This window comes from Nycticebus coucang, chromosome Y (assembly GCF_027406575.1).
Source record: "Nycticebus coucang isolate mNycCou1 chromosome Y, mNycCou1.pri, whole genome shotgun sequence".
NCBI lineage: Eukaryota > Metazoa > Chordata > Mammalia > Primates > Lorisidae > Nycticebus > Nycticebus coucang.
The window spans coordinates 29916852-29943426 of NC_069805.1; the positions used below are offsets into that span (position 1 = coordinate 29916852).

General features: G+C 44.2%; 1 pseudogene; it reads left to right on the top strand.

Moving 5' to 3' along the window:
* Window positions 1-24268, top strand: part of LOC128579050 (sorting nexin-31-like) — a 59508-nt pseudogene extending 35240 nt beyond the window's left edge.
* The last annotated feature ends 2307 nt before the right edge of the window (window positions 24269-26575 follow it).

The following is a 26575-nucleotide window of genomic DNA, read 5'->3' on the forward strand; positions in this document are numbered from 1 at the left end:
TTTTTTTGCAGTTTTTTGACCAGGGCTGGGTTTGAACCTGCCACCTCTGATATATGGGGCCAGCACCCTACTCCTTGAGCCACAGGCACCACCCTACTACGTGAAATTAAATGTATATAATTTCCTCCTTGTTCCTACTGCTAATGACAACAAAACACTAAAGCTATCGTTTTTGTGAATGTTTGTGACGAGTGCTACTCTAAGTCCCATATACACTATCTCCTTGAATCCTCACCTCAGCCCAAAGGGGTAGGCACTGTCACCATCCTTAGGTTAGAGCTGAAGGACTGAGGTAGAGAGAGGGGAAGCAACCTGTTCACATGAGGCCACTATCAGTGAGTGACAGAGCTAGGCTCAGAGTCCAGGCAGTCTGCCCCGGGGGTTGTGTGTTTCCAGCCCAGTCCCTCAGTACCTAGTATAGGAATGGCCCTGCCAACTTCTCAGGGGTCTCCCCCTCCTTCAGTCTCTCTTCTGGTCTGTTTTCATGACACTGCTGAACAAATCTTCCTGCAACTTTCTCTCTATCCTTCCATTTCCCTGCTCTAGAACCACCATGGCTCCCTGTTGCCTCTTTAATCAAATCCTAGAGTCTCCGATTTCAGGGCCATCTGTAATCTCACCCACTCAGCCAATCTGATCTGCTTCCTCACTTTTCTTTTATAGAAGAATTTAACATTTATATCATTTTAACGGTTATCATAATGTAGATATTTCATGGGCTGCTGTATGGTTTGAGTTGGGAATTGCGTTGGAATGATGCTCTCCTGGCTCAGCACCCATAGCTCAGTGAGTAGAGCGCCAGCCACATACATTGAAGGTGGTGCATTCGAGTCTGGCCGGGCCTGCTAAACAACAATGACAACTGCAACCAAAAAATAGCCGGGCATTGTGGCAGGCACCTGTAGTCCCAGCTACACGGGAGACTGAGGCAAGAGAATTGCTTAAACCCAAGAGTTTGAGGTTGCTGTGAGCTGTGATGCCATGGCACTCTACCTACTGAGGGCGACATAGTGAGTCAAAAGAAAAGAAAGAAATAACACTCTCCTTTAGAATCTTATTAATCGAGCAATGCCATTCTTTCCGAATCATTTTGAGTTTTTCCCCTGAGGTGACACAAAACCTTTAAAGACCCAAGGCCTAGGAAACAATGTATCTGAAGAGGGACTATCTGAACAGTGGCTCTGGGGGTCAGGTTTCTCTCTGACCAGCTGTGTCTCAGCTACATACAGGGTCTTGGGGGCCCTGCTGTGGTTTGCCCTCAGTCCATTACTGTGTTTGCAGGAAAACTAGGGAAATCTTTTAACCACCCTACCCCTTCCTGGGAAGCTCAGAGTTGAAGTGAGAGATGTGAAGAAAGCGTGGCCCAGGGTTGTATGGGGCGCTCAGGCCTGTGCTGTGCAGGGGGAGGCCAGCGGCCCTGCGTTCTGTCAAAGGGCTCTGGGTTATTCTCAAGGGCTGCTAGGAAGGGGGCTGTCCCTGCACTGGGGGCATATAGGGAAAACCTGGCAGGTAGCCCCTGTTTGCTGATAGTCCATACTGACAGTGAGACGTCACTGGACTGCTTGAAAGTTATACACTTGGCCATCTGTAAGCAGCAAACGCACAGGCAGCAGCATAGCCGTGGAGGCTTAGCTGTAGGGCAGCCCTATAATGTACCCCAAATGGTGTATTTTGAGAGTGAGAAGAGTGAGTGACAGGCTCATACCAAAGCCTTTCTGGGCCACCTGGGAAATATGTTCACTCTGTTCAGAACCCAGGCCCTAGAGCAGGCATCCTCAAACTGTGGCACGCGGGCCACATGAAGCGGTGTGGACTGTATTTGTTCCTGTTTTGTTTTTTACTTCAAAAGAAGATATGTGCAGTGTGCATAGGAATTTGTTCATAGTTTTTTTTTTTTTTTTCAACTATAGTCTGGCCCTCCAGCCATCTGAGGGACAGTGAACTGGCCCCCTTTTTAAAAAGTTTGAGGACGCCAGCTCTAGAGTCATGTGAAGCCAGCCTTGAATTTTGCCTCTGCCACCAACTAGCGGCATGTCCACAGGCAACTTATTTAACCTTTGCAAATGTTTACTTCTCTGAAAAAATAGGATTAAGTGCACATGCCTCCTCGAGTTGTTAGGAGAGTTCATTTAAGTGAACTGCTATACGTGAAGAGTTAGCACGGGCATGCTGATCGGTGTCATGATCTAGCAGTATATTTGTGTATAGTAAATACATAGGGATTATATTCATAAATGACATGTCAGGTATACACGCTGCCCAGACATGTGCATATAATATGATGCTGTTTTCAATAAACGGTTTGATTTTGGAAAACAACAGATTTCTCTTCTAAAGTAGTTAGATTTAGAATCACAAAAACTTATGTGGGAGGAATTAAAATTTAAAGGCAAAGCTTGCCCTGTGATAACAAGGTTGGGGCGGAGAAAGGCCTGTCAGTAATGTAATCACCCTTCTGAGGTGCTTGGGCAAGGTGACTGAGTTGCTGGAGCCCCTGGGGACACTACAAAGCCCAAGGCCTAATCTGCTGCATATGTGGGTGGCCAGGTCTAAGGGAAGGAGTGGCATTGTCTGATGAGGGGAAAGGCTCTCACCTAATCAGCTTGCCCGAACCCCAACTTTGTGATTCCCAAACAATCAGCTGATTGGTCATTTGGATTTTCCTCCCCACACTTGACACCCAAAAGCAGGCGACTTGGGCCAGATGCAAATATTCTAGTCAGTGAAAAGAGACTTCCTCCCTCCCTCCCCACTGTGTTACTGGTATTCTGGCTTCTACAGCAGTCTCGTAACACAGAGAATGATTTCACTCCTCTCCCTCTTCTCTTGAGGATGTCACCTGACTAGCACCATCCAAAGGCCTAGGAGAGAAGTTAATTCTTGGCATGCAATGGAAGTCTTGGGGCATCAGAGTTTAATCTTCTCCAGGAACTTGGGATGAGAAAGCTGTGACCTCAATCAGAGATAAGCCAGTCTATGAACTGAGAGGATTCTGCTAGGGAGATGCTGAGAACCGTCTATCCCCAGAAGCCACAGACACCCCATGAGGCCCCTTCTGGGCAGCCTTTGGCCTCTCTAGGCCACACCTCCTCTGGGGTGCCTCTCCCTGGAGTAACTGGAGCTCCACCTCAGCCCCAGGCTTCTCTGGATTCTGATGGCCTTACAGTGTCTCTAGCCTGTCAACATTCCAGAGGATTTCATCCTGAGAAGTGTGCAGGTCTCCAGATTTGTCACTGTTTCTAGCACCTGTCCTTCAGGGCTGTGTGGAGCTGGGAAGTTGGGCCCTCAGCTGGGCACTCACTTGTTGGATGGGCACTTGTTTCCCCATGTTGGCCACATAGGTTGTGAGGTTAGACTTTTGCTGTAATAAAATCATACACTACTGCATGTCGTGGTGCAGTGTGATAAAAAAAACACACTTGATCTTTGTCCCCAGTCCCTGGTTTAGGACTCCAAAAACCTGGGAATTTCCTTAGTGATAGGAATATCTTTTCTTAGTGGTATAAGTGCATTTCAACTTTCCAGAGTTTGTACTGAGTTGATTTTTGGCTGGAGGCTCCTAGTCAGCTTCAGGATAGAAACTGGTCCGCTGAACACAATGAGAGGGTTGGAACTTTTAGTCTCATCCTCAGTCTCGACCTGGGAAGGGAGAAGGGCTGGAGATCGAGTTCCATCACAAAGCCAGTGCTGTAATCAGCCATGCCCCCATAATGGAACCTCCACAAAACCCCCTAAGTGGTGCAGTTTGGAGAGCCCCGGCTAGTGAACACGTGGGCACTCCACGCCCCTTTGCCCTGAGCATTTCTTCCATTTGGCTGTTCCTGAGTTGCATTTGCTGTAATAAGCCAGTAAGTAAACCATTTCCCTGAGTTCTGAGTAATTCTAGCAAATTATCAAACCTGAGAAGAGGTCATGGGAATCCCTGCATTTGTGGTCAGTTGGCTGGAAGTGTGGGTAACCCAGACACCCCTTTGTAGCTGGCATCTGAAGGGGGTTGGCTTTGTGGAACGGAGTCCTTCAACTTGTGGAATCGAATGCTAACTTGGGGTAAATCATGTCAGAATTAAATTGAATTGTTGGACACCCATTTGATGCCCAAGAATTGGAGAATTAGGAGCCATGAGGAAAAGTCTTGGATGTTTAGCGTCAGAAAGAATCTAAGGGTGCATCTTATAAGGGTATATGTGAAACTTGGTAAACGGCCTGTGAAGCTAGTGAATGATGCCCCAGGATTATATCAATGTACACAGCTATGATTTAATAATAAAAAAAGAAAGAATCTAAGATGTAAACTTTTAGGGATTCTTAGAAATATTCGAAAATGGGAGAGTTAATTCTGAAATTGTTAAGTATGTGGATGATTTTATCAAAAACTTTTGCTCCATAATGAATATTCTGGAAATAATTCAAGCTCCATGTTACTGATTTGCCTTGGCCCCTCCTCACCCCACTCTGTCTGTACCTAGGTCTCCCCTCTTCCCTGTCTGTGCCTGGGTCTGTGTACTTTGGGTGCCTGGAGAAGGGATGCAGCTGGTTGTCCACTTGTGGGGCGTGAGCAGCTCTGAAGGACGGTTGGAACTTGACTTTGCTTTCCTTTGCTTACAGAACACATTTAACATCACTGTCAAGAAAGCATCTCTGGATGTATTTCTGCCCAATGAAAGGAGTATTAAAGTGGAAATTCTAACATCGGTTACTGCCAAAAGAGTCCTAGAGGTAAGCTTTGTCTAAACTCCAGCTCCAGAACTGAATTGGGGAATAATTTTGTTTGAAAAGCAGGGCTTAGGAAATGGTTACCTTCCAGAAGCTTCCTGCCTGTTTTTTTGCTCTGTGGGTGACTTGTCTGCAGAGGTGCATCCCTTGGAGAACTTCTAACTTCCAGCCAGTCCACCAGAGGCTCTCTGATGTCACCCTCCTTATGGGCACCAATTTCCCAGAGATCTCCTAGGTCCCTCCTAGAGCTCCTGTCACTTCCCTGAAAATGTGCACACTGCTTTATTATGGGATGCCTGCAGGGATGGGAGCAGGAAGTGGGACGAGCCTGGCTGAGTGTGAAACAGGCCATACCCAGGTGGGCTGGTGACAGTTCCTGGCAGAGGGTGACAGGGAATTTCTTTTCTTTTCTTTCTTTATTTATTTTTGAGACAGCGTCTCACTATGTTGCCCTCAGTAGACTTTCAGCTCTTGGGCTTAAGTGATTCTCTTGCCTTAGCCTCCCAAGTAGCTGGGACTACAGGCACCCACCACAATGCCCGGCTATTTTTATTGTTGTTGTTGTTGTTTTTGCTGCTGTTGTCATTGTTGTTTAGGAGGCCCAGGCTGGGTTCAAATCCGCCAGCCCCCGTGTATGTGGCTATTGCCCTAATCACTGAGCTACGGGTGCTGAGCCGACAGGAAATTTCTTGAAGTCTTCTTTTCCCCCCTAGGGAAAACTCATGAAATCAATGCCTGGTGGGTCTAATTCTGGGCTCACAGGGCCAGAGCTGAGTTTTAGTCAGCTCTCTGAGGACTGAGGGGCAGGACCCAGAGCTGCCTAGCACGTGCTGCTGTCTCACACCCATATACTGCTCCCAGGGCCAGCTCCAGGCCCTTTTCCTTTGGAGGATTTTACTTCTAATCCTCCAGAGAAATATGCAAGAAAGAATAAGAAGTTATAAACACGAAAAGTTGGAAAGTCTCTAGGACCTTTCAAAGAACAGAAAGTTCTTCTGCTGGGGTTGTGGTATCTGACCCCTCAGAGCTGGGAGACCAAAGTGTTCCCACTTGGGTGCCGAGCTGCCAGGCCTGCCTTCACCTGAGCATCTGTCTCCTCTTTCCGGGCTGCCCATGCCCTCCTGGCCTCAGTGGAGTGGTTTGCATCTCCAACACTCTTTTTTCCCCAGTCATCATAAATACCCTGCCCCACCTTTCCTCAGCTCTGTATTCCCCACGTGGGGGAACAGTATCTGCAGCACCTTGTTGCTGAGACCACTTGCTAAGAAGTTCCAGGCTCCCAGTCCTCCATCCCACAAGTCCTACTGATTCTGTATACTGGCCCTCCCTCATACTTACAGACTCTCCATTTCCTCCTCTCCCTCCCCGGGGCCCAACCTCAGCTCCACCCTCAGCATTTTTTACCTATATTTCTGTAGCTGCCCATCAATAGTCTCTTTGCTTTCAGTCTTGCCAATCTCTTCTGCAGATTTCCAGAATAATTTTTCTAAAAAGCATCCAAAGCCCCTGATGCTTTATGGAGTTTGCACTCAAAATAAAAAGCACAGAAACACAGTTCCCTAGATTGCCAAGGACCTGCAAAGTGGGTGACAGTCACATAAACGAAGCAAGAGGAGGTGAGCTCCACAAATGCAGATGCATCTGGGCCCGGGCAGGTCGCTCAGGGGTGCTGCTGCAGGACGGAAGATAATTTGGAAATGGTTGGGACTCTGCAGAGTCAGGAGCACCTGTCCTGCCTGCAGGCATCTTTGTGGATATGTTTTCACCCTGGGCTCACTGGCCCAACCAGACACCTGCAGGTGAAGGTGGAAGTGTTGGTTTGGGGTCCTATCTTCTGGGTTTAGGATGAACCTTGGATTCAGATAACAACTATGCACCACACAACGATGTTTCAGTCAATTCTGGATGGTGATCCCATGAGATTATAGCGTAATATTTCTCTTGTACCTTTTCTGTATTTAGATACACAAATACCGTTGTGTTATAATGGCCTACATTCGTCAGCACAGTAATGTGCTGTGTAGGTTTGTAGCCTAGGAGCAATAGGCCTGCCATATAGCCTGGGTGTGTAGTAAGCTAGACCAGGCTTGTGTCAGTTTACTCCGTGATGTTCACCCAACCATGAAATGGCCGAGTGACGGATTTCTCAGAACATATCCATGTAGTTAAGTGATGCAGGACTGCGTTGTGCTGCCCCGGTAGAGGCTGTGTGAGTTTGGGTAAGTTACTAAAGACAAGGTCTAAGTAATTATTGAAATGGTTCATGTTCTATAAATGCGGTTATTGGTCATTACTGGTGGCGGTGTTGGTATCAGAGGGAGCACTGAACAATACCGAGTGGGGCAGTCCCTCTGGATTCCACAGTACCCCTGTTCTGTCCATTTCCCTTGAAACTAATAGCTCGCATTTGCTGAGGCACACTTGTGGTCTTAGAGAAAATGAGCTTTCCTTCTGCACTGGCTTGTGAGAAACTCAAGCCTGAGATCAGGTAAGTTTCACTGGAGGTTCTACCCTGGAAGTGGTAAGTTCCCATAAAAGGTAAAGGGAGCACTTGGCCAGCTACGGATGTGAAGTTCCTTCCCGGGGCTGGCAAATTCTCTGGCTTGCATGAAAACATCATTTACATTTTCTAAGTAAAAATCATCTTCGGCATCTTCAGCACACCAGCTGCCATTCCCACGTTGCTCCCTCGGGTTTGCCTCAGCCCATCCGGACTTTTCCTTTCTCATGAGCTCACAGGGCCAGTAGCAGGCTATGTCCTGGGGCTGCTCCGAGTTACTGAGGGTGCTTGTGTTCCCGAGTTTCGATTACCGTGAACACTGTGAAGAGAGAAAATATTATTGTCTCTTTTGCTGATGCTCACTGCTCACAAAAGGAAGTTTTATATTTACATCTGTATAAATTCTAAAAAGCTTCTCTGTTCTTTTTTTCTTTCTCTTTTTTTTTTTTTTTTTTGATCCCACTCTTCTTTATCTGCTGCCTTGGTATATTTTTCGCCAAATGGATGAAAAAAGAGAGAGATAGGATTGCAGTGGACAGGGCCAGATTTACAGTAGGAAAGAAGTCTTTCCTACACAATACCTACCACACAGTCACCCCAGGCAAGGAAGAGCGCCTGTGTTTTGCTCCTGGGTGTTTTGCAAGGGTGTGTGTGGGGAGTAGGGGGAAGAATGACAGAAGGAGAATGGGAATCACGTCGTTGAGTAAAAGGTGTGAAACTATTCCTGAGCTGTTCTTTATTTTCAAAGCCACGGCTGAGAACACCCACTCATACCAGCCACCTAGTCTGACTGCCTGCTGGGTAATTTGCAGATCTCTGACAAGAAAAGTGCCCCTTTGAGCCTGGTGTTTGTACAACTGCCACCCAGAGAACTGAGAGCCGTGGTTAGAGCAGTGCTCCTGTGCAGTGCTGGGGAGTCAAGCCCAGGTATGGTACAGAGGTGGCTCAGTAAGCTAAGACTGGGAGAGCAAGGAAAATTTGAGAGCCCAGTCTTCAAGAGGGGCCAGGCTGGGGGAGGGGGGGAAGTGAGATAGCCTGTGGACATGTGGAAGATCCTCTTACAGTCTGAAGACCAGATGGTAGAAATGAAACCATTGGTGTCAAAATGAAAGCCGTTTGATGTAAAGGTCAAAGAGGAAAGTGAAATGAAGCAGCTCGTACCTGGCGTCTGAGGTTTTCACGAAGCAAAGGCTATAGTAAATTACCCTTGACCATCACAGGAGGCATCAGGAGAAGCAGGCCTGCAGTGATAAAGGGAGACAGGAACAGGTGCACTTGGTTTGCCACCAGGGCAGCGGGAAGTGGCCCTGTCCTGAATGTCTGGTAATCCAGCCCACAGGGGGATAAGTTAGTGTGCACCCTCCATGGGCAGATATCACAGGACAGATGTTCCTGGGGTGTGGCTGCTGATGGGTACTGCCTTCCATAGAACAATAAAGACCAAAATAACCAGGAGATGTGTCCATATCTGAGTTGGGACAGCCTCTGTCCATTGTGGTGGGAATGATTTTTATTTTCCTTGCTCTAATTTTTTCTATTTCTAGATGTTCTAAAATATGTACTATTTTTAGATTCCAAAAAGCTTTCTTTGAATGTCTGCTTACCCACAAGGGCACTTTTTACTGACGGTGCAGGCAATTTCCAAATCTGCATGTCAGTTAGGAAGCACAGTGGATACTCCTAACCTTCCCCCTTTTTGCTTGTCTTTGGTTCAAGGTGGTGTCACACAAAATTGAACTGTGTCGGGAGCTCTTGGACTACTTCGGCCTCTTTCTCTTTTGGTTTTGCAAGGAAGGCAAGCTCTCTGGTAAGAATACAAGAGGGAATGAGGGCAGCCAGGAGATGTGTGTGTGTGGGTGGGGGTGGGGAGGAGACAGCCCAGGAGGTGGGGGAGTCACAGCAGGGGCCAGTCACCCACCAGGGGATAGTCTCTGCTACTGTTGTTGGCCCCTGTGGCAAAGGCTTGAGGGGTGGAAGGTTGCATCTTTTTTCAGAGAGAGCTGTGGCCAAGCAGCTCCAGCAAGACCTCAGGCCATCTCAGCAAGCGCACTTCCTCTGTGCACTGCCAGTCCCAATCCTGGTGTCCCAGTCCCGGTGTCCCAATCCTGGTGTCCTTCTCAGTCCACGTCACATCCTTCTGGGGATGGAGTACTAGACTCCAGGTGTCCGGACCTCCCACTCCAGCATGATTTCTCCCTGTTAAAGAATATTTGATATAACATAGATGATAGAAATAAGTTCTTAGATTCTTATTTAAAATGTTTCATGAAATAATAAAAGACAGTCCAATTCACATCAGTCTGCTTTCCTCTACAGTGTGTTTCTAGATGTTACAAATGTTTTTCTAGTTGTCTAGTGGTATCAGCAATATTAAAGTAGTTTATATATATCCTCCAGAGCCTGTGGGTTGGAGGTTTTGAGTTGCAAGTTCAAGGGTCCAGATGGTGGCACGGCCCCAAGGTGCTGTGGAGTGCTGATGAAGGTGCTGGATGTCTCTGGACCTATTTCCTGTGCTATAGACGCGATAGCACAGTGTGAAATATCCCCTACTCGAGGAGCAGGTATTTTATGAGGATCAAAGGATATTTATTCTTTGAATGAACTTCAGAAAGTTAAAAATGCAAGAGAATATTCTTATTGTGATTTTATTATTTCTAGTAATAATGTTTTATTTCTCATTTGAAAGCTGCTGTGTGTGAACTCTTTGTGCTGTTTCAACCAGTAAGACTGCCTTTCTCCCTTCTCTAGTGGTGAAAAAATTGGCAGACTTTGAACTCCCTTATGTTAGTCTTCGGAGTTCTGAAGTGGAAAACTGTAGAGTTGGACTCCGAAAGTGGTAAGTACTTGAGTACAGAAGGCCTTTGAGGACATCGCACCACATCCTGCTCCGGCCTGACAGCTGGAGACCAGAGACTCTGGGAAAGTCTTGGGAAGAGCAGTGAAGCTGAGAGAAGGCAGCATGAACCAGATGCTTATCCTACAGAATAGGACGCTGAGGACGGCTTTTACCAGTCTCACCTGGCCACTCGGGGGTATTCAAATGAGGAAGGTGGCCATCTATTCCACACCTCTACTGAGCAGTCAAGAAAACAGGCTTGAAAAACAGGGGCAGGCCAGGGAGGCTTGAAGCAGGTAAGAGAGATAAATGGCTGGCCATTGGTTTGCTTTGGAAAGGATTACTAACCGTATTAACAGAAGGAGTTTGTGATTATCACAAGATCTGAATCCTCTGTTGACGTGTGGTGTTCTCTGAAGTCAATGAGTGGACTCAGCCGATTTGTTGGGAATTTGAACTCTACGTATTGGGCTTATGCTCCTAAAGGACAGCATTGCATACCAGGGCCACCCATATTCCTAGATTGATAGGACGCGAGTGTCCCTCTGCAGAAAATACTATCATTTCCCCCAGGAATATGGATGAGGTCCTGTGGAGAATAAGCAAATAGAAAATAGCAATGGGAAGCAGGATATTGCCCCACCCACTCCTATAAACTTTAGTTCCCACCATTTATTACCATGGCTATATTACATGCGCTTAGGTTCATCCCCACCCACAGACGCTTTCAGGAAAGGCATTTTGAAATCCAGGAATAGTAGTTAGCTTGGCCTCACTAGAGCCCCTGTTTGTGGCTTTGAATTTGGGAAGGAAGATCTCAGCAAAGCTAGAAGTTCATATACTGTTGTTCAGAAGTACTCTGAGAAATGGTCAAAATCTTGTGCCATTGCACCCTGAGAAAGACAGAAGGACTCAGTTCCATTTACGTGTTTAGAGAATAGCTGTTCTGGAAGCTGCTTACACTGAGGTGATGGCTGAGCATGGTTATTCCTGGGACCAGAATATGGGAACCTAAGTCCCAACTCTTTCAGGTTTTAGCTATATAACCTTAGCCTAAAGGCCTCAGTTCCTTTATCTATAAAATGGGAATAGTAGTGCCTACATTGTAGGATTATTGTGAGGGTTAAATAAAGTAATCCCATATGCTCAGTGAGTTTTGGTTATGTCTGTTACTGTTATATGGATGATAATGATTATAGTAAGCAAAAGAAGACAAAATCCCTGGGGCTTAGATTTTGTTGTTGTTGTTTTTGCTCACGACCTCTCCTGAAAACTTGAGATCAAAGGAGCAATGAGGATTCTGCTCCTTTCCTTGCAGCTTGAATTAGGCTTTGCCTGTGTCTTCACTTAATAGGTAAATTCTAGAATAAGTACAAGATAAAACATCTTCTACCCAATCATAGGCCAGCATCTAGGATCCAGCAGATCGCCTTTGCTTGTGGGAACTTGTGTGTTTGAGCTAGGGACCAGAACCGATGAGGGGAGAGCCTGGTGGGGGACCCCAGGTGCCTCACCCTCTTTGCAGAGGGGGCCTTGCTAGGTGAGCACTAGCAAGGGTGCAAGGTCCAAAAGCTGTATATTCATAACAAGTGAGGCCTCGCAGTAAGGTCTAGCTGGAGATCTAAGGATTTTTCTTTGAGACTTCTCTGGGTCCTCTCTGCAGGGTGATGTGGTCACTTCCAAACCAGAGGGTTCCTGCCCTGGCCTACCAGAGCCCCAGTCTGGGAGGGGTCAGGCTGTCCTCTAACTCTCTGTTGCAGTGGTTGCTATTCTCTGCACGCAGGGGCCTCTGGGATGTGCGAGGTTGTACCGAAATGGAGTGTGAAGTGTGCAACCCTGATTTTCCTGGTCTAAGCTCACCCATCGGCCAATTCACCCTATGATTCTGAACTTAGAGTCTCTGCCTTACCTTCTGGTCAGCTCTAGATTAGCCAAAGTGCATTGCTTCCTGATAGTTCCTCTCCTTTCTTAAATGCTGCCCTGCTTGTGCAGTAACTAGTTTCGGTTCATCCTGGTGATTCTGAATCTAACGGACTGACATGGAGCCTTTGCTATCTGCAAATCACCCCGTGAAGGTGCAGAGAAACAACTCTGGATAGGACCCAGCCCCTGGTCTCAAGGTTCTTCACATATGGTGTTAAGAAAACTTGATCAGAGCAGTGGTCAGGATGAAGACAGGGTGCTGGGCAGGTTCAGAGGATGGGTGGCTAACACAGCCTTGGGGAGGAGAGACCAGTGGTGAGGGTACCACTGAGGCTTGCAGAGCAAGGTGGATCAGTCAGGGAAGGAGGCTGGTGTAGGAAGTGGTCTCCCAGGCAGGGTTAGAATGTAGTGCTGGGGTGGAGATGGTAGGAGATGGAACTGGAAATGAGGGCAGGAGAGGGTCCACCGAGGGCCTGGGAAGCAAGTAGGGTAGATCGAACTCCCAGGGCTATGAGAGTCTCAAGGGGTACTCAGGAAGGAGCACTCAGGTTAGGATGTGAAGAGTGAGGTTGAGGGCACACAAATGAAGCAGAAAGCCTATGAAGAAGGTTACTAGAGCAGCTCAGGCCATGAGGGCGGCCTGGTGCAGGGTGATGACTATGGGGGTGGGTCCATATGGGACAGATGACTCTGTCAGGCCCTCAGGGGAAGGGAAAGGCAATCCAGGATTTGGCGTCCAAGAGGGAGGCTGAGTGTGGACAGGGATATGGACTTTTCTCATTAGAACTTTTCTTTTTGTTTACATCTTTACTCTCAGAGCCCACCAGAAAAGCTTATAGAATAAAGAAATTAGGAAAAAAAAGAGATGTGGGGGGGTACACAGAGAAGGTAGACAAGTACATATAGGGGTGTGGCTTTGTTGGTAAAGGGGGCCCTGCTTCTTAGGGTAGAGGGCCTCTACTCTCTAACGCACTCACTCCTGGGCATGCCATTTCCACGGCATGTGAATTATACTAATGCTCCTGAATTATGCAGGTATCTTGATCCAGCCCTTGACTCCATGCTGATGGGCAGCAGAGCAGCCATAGACTTGCTCTATATGCAGGTGAGTGTTGCCAAGAATCCTCAGAAGAACGTGTGTTACAGGCTATTTGGTTTGGAATCATTTTAAAAAATGTGGTAGGTAATAATTCTATATTCATACCTAGAGCAGGCAAATTCATATCAACAGAAAGTACAACAGAGGTTAGCAGGGGCTAAGGTGAGGCGCAAAGTGGTTATTATTTAATTGATACAAGTTTTTGTTGGGTGCTCGTGAAAAATTTTTAGGTATAGATAGTGGTGACAGTTATTCAACATTGTGAATGTATACATGTATAATGCCACTGACCCAGTCGCTTAGGAAGGATTAAAATGATAAATGTTATGTTGTGTATGTTTTATTATGATTTAAAAAAAACAAAAGAAGAGCAGTTTAGAAAGAGGAATAGAAAGAATTCTACCTCTATTTTAAATTGCTCTCTGCATTTGCAATGTATGCACATCTTTAAAAAGGAACAAACTGTATTAAAATTGTAATTCTCAAGTCACATTTAACTTCTGCAATTACAAGAGATTCTGCAAGACAGCAAACATTACTGATATATATTGAGCATTTTAATTTTAATATAGTCTGTTCTTTTCTTAAAATGTATATACTTTTTTGGCACCCTCTGTATTATTTAGGCTAATTTGATGTGAGCCTAGAAAGAATACCTAATAATTTAAAGTCACACATGACCCTGACTTTCACTCTAGCATACCCCTCTTTTCCCTTACCTGCGCCGACGCCTGACTCCATGTCCACAAAATCCATGCAGTTGTATAGGGCCTCTTGCTTGTTTGATGATCTGCTATTGAAATTCTTAATTATTTTTGAACCAAGAACTTGCATTTTCATTCTTCACAGATAGGCCCTGCACATTATGTATTTGGTCCTGCCTATCCCTGCCCCTTAGCCTCCAATAAAATAAATTGAGAGCTTGGCCTCTGTTCCCTTCACCTGCCTGGTGAGGTGGAGGTTCTGCCAAGTTGTGACATGATGCACCCATCATGTTACCCAACCTCAGTTCTCCACCTGCTCTGCCGGCCACTTCCAAGTGTGCACGCTCACCCGCTCACCACGCCAACATCCTCAGGGACCTGACGCTGCCCAGGCCTGGCTGGACCCTTTTGGGAGGGAGACTTGGAAACTTCTTTCAGGAGTCCCTGAGAATATCCTATAGTCTGTTCTTAAGCCACAGGCCGGGTGATGGTCACAGCCCTGCCAGGGCTGCCTCCAAGTCAGGAGGTAGAATTTTGAAAAGAGGAGAGATGTTATGGTTCAGTCATTACTTTTAATGAGCTTTTCAAGGAGACTAGGAAACAACAAAACCTACTGTATAACTTTCGGCACAACAAAAAGGTCAATGAGCCTGTAATCCCAGCAGTCTGGGAGGCCGAGGCGGGTGGATTGCCTGAGCTCAGGAGTTCAAGACCAGCCTGAGCTAGAGCGAGACCCAATCTCTAAAAATAGCTGGGGTTGTGGTGGGTACCTACAGTCCCAGCTACTCGGGAGTCTGATCCCAGGAGTTGAGATTGCTGTGACCTCTGACACCAAGGCACTCTACCAAGGGCAACAAAGTAAAACTCTGTCTTAAAAAAAAAAAAAAGGTCAGCCGGTGGATTTTTATGCTTTGACTTACTAGAGGGCATAGGAAAGAACCTCAATGTGTACTTCCTTAGGTGACTTTCTAAGAGATCAAGACCACAACGTTTTTCTAAATCCTAAAGAGGCAAATCAAAATATAGTTAAATGTTTAATATTCATTATTATATTTGTATGGCCAGAACATAGCTTGAGTTTATTTCATATTATACTTCCATCCACATATAATCACGTCCAGTATACTTATACCCACGTTATATAACTTGGAGCTGAATTACCATTTTAAATGTTCATTAAGAACATTTAACTTAATTTAAATGTTCAATAAAGATCATTGTATCCTTGCCATTATGATACATGGTGTCTGGTTTTTGCGATGTCAAGTCCTTAGTTGAGAACACATCACCTAATTCTAGTATCGTTCCTGTGGGAACTACAGTCTCGATGGCACGGCTTCCAGTTCCCACTGTGGTGAGAGGTCAGAATTGTCAGCCCCATGCTGTGATTTCTTAATCTGTCTTCACTAAGGAGTTGTAAACCAGGGAGAAATAGATGATGGTATTTCCTCTGCTTGCAGCTGGCAAAAAGGTAGCTTCATGGAAAGCTCACTGAATTGCAGTTTGAGAAGTGAAGTCTGTCCCTTGCTTCGCCCCTAGCCCTCTCTCTGTGCAGTCCTGAGCCAGCCACTTCATCCTTCTGAACCACGACGTCTCCCTGTTAAGTGATGAGGTTGAACTAATAGTGTCTAAGGGCTTTCCCGGCTTTAATAGACTGCTATATTCCAATCTTGGCTTTTTGCGTGGCAAAATCTTCAAAATATTGTAGTTGCTCTCATAATGCTCTTACTATTATCATCATCACCATCGCTATCATCGCCTGAGTCTGAGTGGAGTACTGAGAAGTCCAAAGGCAGCAGCAGGGCTGTCAGGACCCCAGTGGCCGCCTCCTCTGGGAAGCCGCCCTTGACTCTTCTCAAAGAAAAAATGCCTTCCTCCCTCCCTGTTCCCACGGTGTTTTGTTTATATCCTCTGTTCCAGCACTTCTCACCCAGCATTGCTAATACCATTCACTGCATTTCTCCCTAACCAGACTCTGACTGGCCAAGGACAGAGACTGTTTCCTTCCCCTGTGTCCTGGGTGCCTTGGATACCTGGATGACTGAGAAGCAGTCATCCTTTTAAAAAGTTAACTCACAAAGCTCTCACGAGATCTGATACATAGCAAAAAATGGAGTCCTTATAATTAACTATTAAAAGATACTCCGTTATTTGAATAAACACCTTCACTGTAAAAACTTCAAAAAAAAATTCAAAATGTCGTATTTAAAAGCATACTTCTAAGTCAGAGCCACTATTTTAGTGTAAGACTTAAGATAATTTTTACTTCACATTGAATATAGTCAGGCACCCAGGAAGTCTGACGATGGCCCCTGAGTACTGGTGACAGATGTCTGACCCAGCCCATTTAGGGCTTTGCCTTTGGACACGAAAGAGTTGATGATAACTTGTGAAAAATCATCTGATCTAAACTCAATAGAGGTTCTGACTATATTTGAATAAACACCTTCACAGTAAAAACTTAAAAAAGAAAAGGTACTCTTTTGATTTTTTATGAGCTACTCTTGATTTTTTACAAGCAGATGATGTCCAAGGAGTCAAATGGATTCCCGCAATCTATTTCCTTTCTTCTCTCTCTCTCTCTCTTTTTTTCACATTATGTTAAATTTACACAAGCATCTTTAGCTTTTTTAAACAGAATGATGTTAACAAAATGAGAGATTGCATTTAAAAGTATACATTTCTGGGCTTTCTCTAAACATTTGAAAGTTCAGTCAATTCTGGGCCTGCATTTCAGCCCATACAGTAACTTTGTACAAATTAGAAAAAGGTACCCCTTCCTCAAGGAGGGCCTAGCCCCACATTGGGACTCTGGTTTGGTGAGAGGTGGGGGGCTGGCCTGGCCTCCTGACTCTCCCGCCGCCCAGTGCCCCGTGCAGGCACATACGTCCCTGGCCCTCCTCCACCATGCTTCAACCAGCCAGAACCCAATGGCCAGTGCCTTACTTTGATACCCACCTGTTCTCTATGCCTCATACTGTGCCCTCTGTGGAGGGTGCTGGTATGTGATAGGAGCTCTGGAAAACCATGGCTTATGTGATTTCCCTTTTAAAATTAGTTTCTGCTACAGTTCTAGAGGGCAGAAGTCAGAAATTGAGGTATCTGCAGGATTGATACCTTCTGGAGCCTCCAGCAGAGAAATTCTCTCAAAGCTGCTCTCTCAGCTTCTGGTGGTGTGGGCAATCCTTGGTGTTCCTGGGCGTGTGGATGCATTTCTCTCTAACTCAGATATTTTATCACTTTAATTACAATAAAGATCTGTTGTATTTATAGATATGCTATAATTTTAATGAGATGAATGTTAACTGTTTGCATATTTTCACTGGGCCAAAACTATTGACAACAAAACCATCTTGTATACTATAATGACTTTTCATTTTGAAAAGAGAAAACAAAAAGTTGTGTGCATAGATTCTGGGGATTAAGATGGGGACCTCTTTGAAGGGACCATTGTTTTCCTATCATAGCTTCTAAATAGCTGATTGGTCACCATGTGTGGGGAGTTCACTCCACTCAGTCTTGGAAACCTGAAATGTAATCACTAATCACAGGCTTGCTCTGCTTCTTAATGAAATAAAGATGCTTCCCAATATATTTTGGGGAACAAGCATTCTAAAATTATAGAATAAAAAGGGCCACCTCAAAGCCTGAAGCAGTCCCCTCACTGGAGATGTCCAAGGAAGATATTTAGAAGGGATTCTCTGGAAAAAAAGCATGTGTTTATCAGAATGTTGGGCAGCATTTTTAAACTATAAATAAGACGGTGAAATGAATATAATGGGTGTGACCAGTATATTTTTAATGCAATTTAATGGAATGGAAAATTGCATACTACAAAGCATAATTTAAATGCAAGGGCTGTTTTATGAAACTTTTACTTACATATCTATCATAAGTAAAGTTAAAGTTATAAGAAAAAAAATAAAATAAAATAAAATTAGGTTCTGTGTTCAAACCCAGCCCTGGCTGAACTGCAACCAAAAAATAGCCGGGCGTTGTGGCGGGCGCCTGTAGTCCCAGCTGCTCGGGAGGCTGAAGTAGGAGAATCGTGAAAGCCCAAGAGCTGGAGGTTGCTGTGAGTCCTGTGACATCATGGCACTCTACCAAGGGTGGTAAAGTGAGACTCTGTCTCTACAAAAAATAGTTAGGTTCTGTATAAGTCCCTCTCAGCCAGTCTTCAGGGAAGGAACCATGTAACTTTGTAGCAACATTTGTCTAGACTTGACTCACAGTCTGGACCAACTTGGTGAGGTGCTATATATAGTGCATTTGAGTGATAACTTGTGAACCCATAAACAGGGCCAACTCTTTTTTTTTTTTATTAAATCATAGCTGTGTACATTAATGCGATCATGGGGCACCATACACTGGTTTTATAGACCATTTGACACATTTTCATCACACTGATTAACATAGCCTTCCTGGCATTTTCTTAGTTATTGTGTTAAGACATTTATATGCTACATTTAGTAAGTTTCACATGTACCCTTGTAGGGCCAACTCTTTTTAAAGGTAATAAAACAAAAACAGTTGTGTTACCTCTGCTGTAGACCATTTGAATCTGTGTTTGAGGATGCTAGTCTACTGATGACTGATTACATTTTCAGTTAATACTTACCACCGTGAGTCCTGTTTATCTTCCTTTGTAGCCATGCCTTCTTTTTGAGGTTGTTGCCCTGTGCTAACAGTCCTTTCAGGGTCCTAACATAAAGTAAATTCAGGAAAGAAAAAGGTGCTTAGGGTGGCGCCTGTGGCTCAAAGGAGTAGGGCACCGGCCCATATACTGGAGGTGGAGAGTTCAAACCCGGCCCCGGCCAAAAGCTGCCAAAAAAAAAAAAAAAGAAAAATGTGCTTAGTTCTTCATGTCCCTGCTGATTCCTTTCTGGTGTGGTGTGTAGGTTCATTTATTTTCTTCTTTTTTTTTGAGACAGAGTCTCACTATGTCACCCTCAGTAGAGGGCTATGGTATCACAGCTCACAGCAACCTCTAACTCTTGGGCTTGTGTGATTCTCTTGCCTCAGCCTCCCAAGTAGCTGGGACCATAGGTGCCCACCACAGCACCCTGCTACTTTTTTGTTGTAGTTGTCATTGTTGTTTAGCAGGCCTGGACCGGGTTCGAATCCACCAGCCCCAGCGTATATGGCCGGTGCTGTAACCACTGAGCTACCGGCGCCAAGGCTGTAGGTTCATTTCTGAGAACACTTAGCAACAAGGAGAGAGCCTTGGGGCAGGTATGTGCCTACCTGGTAAGAAGTCAGTGGCTTGGGCAAGGGTAAGAGGGCTTGAGGGTAGTGCTCAGACATGGGTTTAATCTAATTCCTGCCACTCACTTCCTGGGTTATCTTGAATGTCATAACCTCTCTGAACCTCAATTTACCCATCTATAAAATGGTGAGACTTGTTCATCTCCTACTGAATATAGCAGTACCCCCATTTGAAGTCTTACTTTCCCTGTGGTCAACCATGGTCCAAAAATATTAAATGGGAAATTCCAGAAATAAACAATACATAACTTGTAATTTGTGCACAGCTCTGAGTAGCATGATGAATTCTCATTCCATCCCATTCCATCCCACTCAGCACTGAAACCCTTCCTTTGCCCACTCTATCCACACTGTGCACGCCACCTGCCTGTTAGTCACTTTATAACATCTCAGCTATCAGATTGACTGTCCAGGTACCACAATGCTTGTGTTCAAGTAACCCTTCTTTTACTTCATAAAGGCCCCAAAGTGCAAGAGTTTTGTGCCTAATTTATAAGTTAAACTTTATCAAAGTTGTGTAACACAGTAAAAACCATGGCACATATAGAGTCTGGTACCATCTGTGGCTTCAGGCCACTACTACAGGTCTTGGAAGGACCCCCCCCAAGGATGAGGGGGCACTACTGGAGCTGGGAAAAAGTCAGTGAGAAACCTATCTAAAACTGGTTCTCAGCAAATATTAGTTATTTCTCTCCTCTCTAAATCCTTTCCCACAATGTCCAAAAGTGTGTTCTCTTCTTTCAGAGATAAAGCATGACCCTGAGGGATGTAACACGTAGACTTATGTTCAGACTAAGGTGTAAAGAAGCACCTGGTAATTGGCAGAGGATTATTGAGTGTTTGCGGTATGTAGGACACTGGGCAAGATTCCCTGAGGCGGAGGGCACAGGGTCATCCCTTGGGAGGTTGACCATCTAACTGAGGAACAATGGACCATGCTGTTCAATCACAGTAAGTCGCAGTAGCACAGGCTGGGGTTATGCAGCTGATGAGACTACAGCTCATACCAAGCTGTCCAGGGCCAGGCTGGCTAAAGGGGAGGGGATCTAGGTGCCAGAGGGAGAGGGATGAGCACAGGAAAGGGCCTGGAGCAGGAAGGCAGGCTGAAAATAGACAATAACCTTCTTACTTCCAGGTTTCCTTCTGCTCCAGAACAACCCTGATGAGCTTCCAGAGAGGGCCATTGTCCTCCAGGCCATGTCTGCCTTCCGGCCCAGTGTTGTTTTGCTTAAACCTGCCAGGGATTAGGAAACAACTGAGAAACCCATTAAGGATTTGAGGTTTGGGAACACTTGGCAATTACCAAAGCTGACCAGACAGGGCCCAACAATACATTCAATTTTTAATTTTTTAAAAAATTGTAAAATTTTCATCCCATAAAAAAGGTGCAAATATGGAAGAGTTCAAAAATGAAAGTGAATGTCACCCTAAATCTTAAATCACCCCCACACATAACTGTTAGCTTTGCCGATATGTTTATTTCATGTATATCTCATTTATATGCACATGCATTGTCTTGACTCATAAGTATGCACACAACATTTTTTTTTGTTTGTTTTATAAAAATTTAAGGTCTACTGCTATACTCCTATTTTGTAACTCATTTATCTATTTTGGGGCATATCATAACAGCATCTATCACAGAGAGTGGCTATAAGGATTGAGTTGAAATACTTCAAACACTGCCAGACCCATAATAAGCACTCTACAGGTTATTAATTAATAAGCTGAAACTTTTTCATTAGTATAAACAGTAACAATTACGGCAACATTAGTATGAACAATAACAATTTTTTCTAACATTGATGTTTATGATTCAAATGTATTTGTCATTTGGGATTTTGTGTGTGTGTTAATTGCCAATACATGGCTTTTATCCATTTTCCTTGTTTGTGAATGTTTGCATTTCTCTTATTGCTTTATATAAATATTAATGTTTTGCCATGTGTGATGCAGTCATTTCCCCTGGTTTTCCATTTGATTTAGTTTTGTTCTGGTGGTCTTCATATTTTCGGTAATTATATATTAGTATTCCTTCATTATGACATTTTGGTCTTTATATCTTAAAAAGATATTTTCTATCAAGATCAGAAAAAGATATCTTTTCAAGTTCTTTTATGTTTTTTTTTTACATTTAAATCTTTGATCTGTCTGGGATTTATTTGATCAGGTAGTGCTGGGGGAAAAGCTAACTTTATTTTCTTCGCCAAATTAATTGTTCTTCCTAACTCACTAATTTAAAAAGTAACCTTCCTAACATGCTAAGTCCTTAAACATGTGTCCACTTGGGTCTGTTCTAATAGTGCTTCATACACAAGTATGTTTTTATCAGATTAATTTCTGCTAAGATTGCTCATTTTACAATTTCTGTTGTTTTAAGGCAGTACAGGACATTGGAAAAGGATGGGCCAAACCCACAGAGGTGCAGAGGGAGAAATTAGAAGCCCTCCAGAAAGAAGATAATCAAACAAAGGTGAATCAAATATTTTACCAAGAGAAATCCCTTGGAAGGGGGTTAAAGAAACATGTTGGATTTGAGCTGCTTTGGTAATTTATAAAGCACTGAAAGGCTCTTCAAAAAAAGAAAACCTTTATTGATTTTTCTGATTATAGAATTAATGAAAGCTTGTTGTTAAAAGATTGTAAAGGGCGGCGCCTGTGGCTCAGTCGGTAAGGCGCCGGCCCCATATACCGAGGGTGGCGGCTTCAAACCCGGCCTCGGCCAAACTGCAACCAAAAAATAGCTGGGCGTTGTGGCGGGCGCCTGTGGTCCCAGGTACTCGGGAGGCGGAGGCAAGAGAATCGCTTAAGCCCAGGAGTTGGAGGTTGCTGTGAGCTGTGTGAGGCCACGGCACTCTACTGAGGGCCATAAAGTGAGACTCTGTCTCTCCAAAAAAAAAAAAAAAAATGTAAAAATACAAACCGTAGATCGTGAGTCCTTTACCATGTTAATTAACATAGATCCTCAGAATTATTTTTAGTGACTACAGAGTATTCTTTTTCATGATTATGTCATCGTCTGCCGAACCACCTTTCTCTTATTGGAAGTCAGGTTGTTTGTAGCTTTTGCTGCTATAAATCACTTTGGCAGTGAGTACCACGAGGCCCAGGACTGTGTCTAATTTATACTTACTCTGTGGATTCACAGCACCTGCCACAGTTCCTGGCTGAAGTCCCTGCACACTGCAGCCAACATCCTGTCTTTGAGTATGTGTTCTATTATTCCCCAGGATATATTTCTAAGCATCTGTTTTTAAAGCTTCCATAAAAGTAGTACCAATTCACACACCTCCTGCCCCCCAGCAGGGAATGAGTCTGACAAACAAGACATTTTAACAGGAGAAATGGCCTCTGCCTCACTGTGTTGTTTTTCTGTTTTTCTTCTTTTGACTTGGCCAATGTTCACAACTGCAGCGTTGATTTTAAATAGAATACAATTAAAATTTAGAGGACTTATGTATACTTAGAGTGACATAAAAAGTAACTCTTCAAAGGTTCAGACACTTTGAGATTTTTATTGATGGGCTACAAAAAAAAAATGATGAAATGGTACATACTGACATTATTTTTTACTACCCGCCCCTGCCAATCCCTGGGGTTCTACCTAAGCTTTGTCCCAAAAACCTTGGAGTTGAGTTTCTCTGTGCATTTGCAAATTTGTACAATTACAGCTTCTATTTTGATGGGTAGAATATTGCTGGTGCTTCAGGCACAATTACAGATTGTGTGTATCACAACCAATTCTAAGCACATGTCTGCCCTATAAACTTCTTAATGCATTAAGAATATTATATTTTACGAGGTTCTCCTTAAATGTATACTTGTATTTTTTCCACAAAGCAAATTTTATCTTCTTTAATAAATGCTTTACTTAGATTTATCATATTATTTAAAATAATACATTTTTAAAATTTTGAATACATGAATTAGGTGAAAAAAATGAAATCATTGAAATTAACTGAAATGTACTGCTAAATAACCAGCATTATTTGTGAAGTTCTTCTCCTGCTAAAGGAGCAAAAGTGTTAATAGCTATTATTTTATGTATATATACAACAAAACTTGGAATTAAAAATGAATAAAATCACTTTAAAGAATCATCTGATCTAAATTAGAGTTAGGATAACTATGGTCCATGGGCCACTGTTTTTATAAATAAAATTTTGTTGACACATAGTCACACTTTTTCATGTAATGCGTAAGGCTGCTTTTGTGCTACAATGGCAGAGGTGAGTAGTTGCTATAGAGACCATATACCCAGAAAGCTCAAAATACTTACTATATGTAAGTACTTGCCCACCACTGATCTAAGTTAAAATACAAATATACCTCCTGTAATTACCTATATTGTGTTTTTCAGATGCAGTCTTCTTAAAAGAAATAGTTTTTTCAAGTATATAATCCTTGCAGATTTCCATCTCTTGGTTTTCATACAGTGATATCATAATGCCCCTTTATTGAATAGCAAATACCAATACTCATTTTAAATAGGTTATTTATTCATCATCAACTCTCTTGCAAAATAGAGCTTCACTTTTTTTTTTTTTTTTTTGAGACAGAGTCTCAAGCTGTCACCCTGGGTACAGTGCCCTGGTGTCACAGCTCACAGCAACTTCAGACTCTTGGGCTTAAGTCTCCCAAGTAGTTGTGCCCACCACAACGCCCAGCTATTTTTAGAGATGAGGTCTCGCTCTGGCTCAGGCTGGTCTCGAGCCCGTGAGCTCAGGCAATCCCCCTGTTTCAGCCTCCCAAGTGCTGGGATCACAGGCGTGAGCCACCATGCTCATCCAGGTCTTGATTCCATGTGTTCTGCGAGGATGGCAGGAGCTTGTGATGTGAGGTTTTTGCTTGCTTCAAATGGTCTTTTGCTTCCCTCTACCCATCACCTGCCCTGATTTTGGAACAGTTTTTGGAGCTGTGCCGGGAGGTACAGCACTACGGGTACATGCAGCTGGACCTGTGCACCTGCGACTGCCCGGAACCAGGGTGCAGGGCTGTCCTCTCCATTGGCAACAGCGAGATCAGCTGCTGCATCACCCTGCCTAGTAACCAGACCCAGGACGTTGTTTTCCAGATGAACAGGGGGGAAGTGCTGGTGGGTCACTTTCCTTGTGAGTATCTTGGCACCTTGCTTTGCCCATGGTTGCAAGTTTCCAACTGTGATTTTAAAATCCTGTTGCTCTGGGGGGAGGGAGAGAGGGAAAGGGGGTTGGGATGCTGCCACTTGATGGGCACAATGTGGGACATGGAGCACCTCCTGGCTGCAGGACACAACTACAAGAGGGACTCTACATAACAAATGCAAACATTGTAACCTAGTTGTACCCTCACAATAACCAGAAACTTAAAAACAAAAAATAAATAAACTAATGGCAAGAAAATAAATAAGATCTTGTTGCTCTTGGAGGACAAAGTTGGCACTGGGGAGACAGGTTTGCTGCCTGCATCCCTGCCTTGAGTAGAGTGGCATCTAAGCCACAGTGCACTTCGTTCAGTGGTAAAACCTATCCGGAGTCTGACATGGGTTCCCCAACCAGAGCAGCAGAGACACCAATCTTCCTGCCTTCCAAAAGCAGACCTCTGCTGCTTGAACAATTACCATTTATTGAGTGCTTACTATATGCTCAGTGCTGATAAGATCACTACCCTTCAAAACTGGCCATGACCAGCAGAGCTCTTCCTAAGGAGCCCTGGCTTGTGCTTGCATCACCAGCTCCTTACAAGAGAAACTCCTATCAGATTTATTGAGTCCCTACATTGTACCAGGTGCTCTGCTAGCCACCACCACCTCTGTATTAAATTCTCACCAGAACTCATTCAGCTAAGTGGGATCATCCTCTTTGCACAGGAAACCGAGGTTGACTAGTAAAGGGAAAAAGCTAATAGGGCAGCCACGATGAGGCCACTTGTTAAATCCATGGGCTCACGGGGAACTTTTTAGCTGTCTAGCACTTGCCCTCTCTGGGGCATTTGACACTGTCAACTATCTCTTGCTTCTCAAAACTTCCTCTCCTTCCCCACTATTCCTATGGGCCATTTCTCCCTCCAAGCATTGCCCAAACGCTGGTGTTTCCCAGGGGGCCATTTTTAGCATCTTTCCCCAATTGAGTCTCTGAAATCAATTGCTCAGCAACCTCTCCAAGGCCCAGGATTTCCTGCTCCCTTTAGATGCCATCGTGGGTATCTCACTGACGTCTCCAAACTTTCCCAAAGGCAGACTCGTGCTTCCCTTCTCCGGCCTGTTGTGGAGTTCTTTCTCCTGGGTCCCTGGCTTGGTAAGTGGTACTTTCTCCACCACCCCCACCTTCCAAACCAGGAATCGTGAAACTAGCTATTTTCTCCTCACTCATATCCTGCATGTGTAAGTGCTGATGGAGGCCAGCGCTGTTATCCCTCAGAGATCTCCTTTTGTTTCCAGCTCACAGCTCAGTCTCAGCGTTGCCTACATGGATGGGTGGAACGGCTCCCTAACCCTTCTCCCTGCCCCCTCTTACCCACCAGGGGTCAGAGAAAACACTTGATGTGATTTCAGTCCTTTTGAACATATGGAAACTTGCTTTATGGCCCCAAATTTGATCTTTCTTGGTAAGTATTTCATATGTGCTTAAAAAGAATGTGCCTTCTGCTATTTTTCTGGAGTATTCTGTAAATGTCAGTAACTTTAGGGATTGACTTTTTCTTTTTTGTGCTCCGCATAATTCTTTGGAAGTTCATCCAGTCATTAGTCTCCTTTTATTGCTGAGCAGTAGGGCGTGATATGCACGTGCCAACATTTGTTTTAACCATTTACCCACCAAAAGACATCTGGTTGTTTCCAGTTTTTAGCTATAGTGAATGGAGCTGCCGTAAATATTCATGTACAGGGTTTTGTCTTTCCACGAGTCTTCATTTCTCTGGCATGAATACCCAGAAGAGAGGCTGCAGGGTCTTATGATATTGCCTGTTTGCTTTTTTTTTTATTTTTTTATTAAATCATAAGAAACTGTTGAACTGTTTCAGAGAACAGCTATTCCATTTTACCTTCTCACCCGCAAGGTATGAGTGACCCAGTCTTTCAGCATCCTCATCAGCTTTTGGTGTTGTCTTTGTTTTTTATTTTAGTCACTCTGTTAGGTATGTGCAGGCATCCCCCAGTTATAAAAGAGATAGGTTGAATTTGTATGTAAGTTGAAACAAGTACATTTACCTACTCCCTGTGAGAGCCTCCATTCGTAAGTGCAAGTCAAACTTCAGTCGAATGTTTGCAACTGTGGGGCTTACTATATTAGTCTCCATTTATAAGCAAAAGTCAGATGTTTGTAACTCGGGAATTGCCTATAATAGCATTTCATTGTGATTTCAATTTGCGTTTCCCTCATGGATCCTGAGGCTGAGCATCCTTCACGTGCTTATTTGCCATCTGTCCATCTTCAGTGAAATGTCTCCTCAGATGTTTAACTCATTGTCTAATTGGATTATCTGGATTCTTACTGTTGAATTTTGAGAATTTTTTATGTATTCTAGACACTAGTCCTTTCTTGACCATCTAGTTTGCA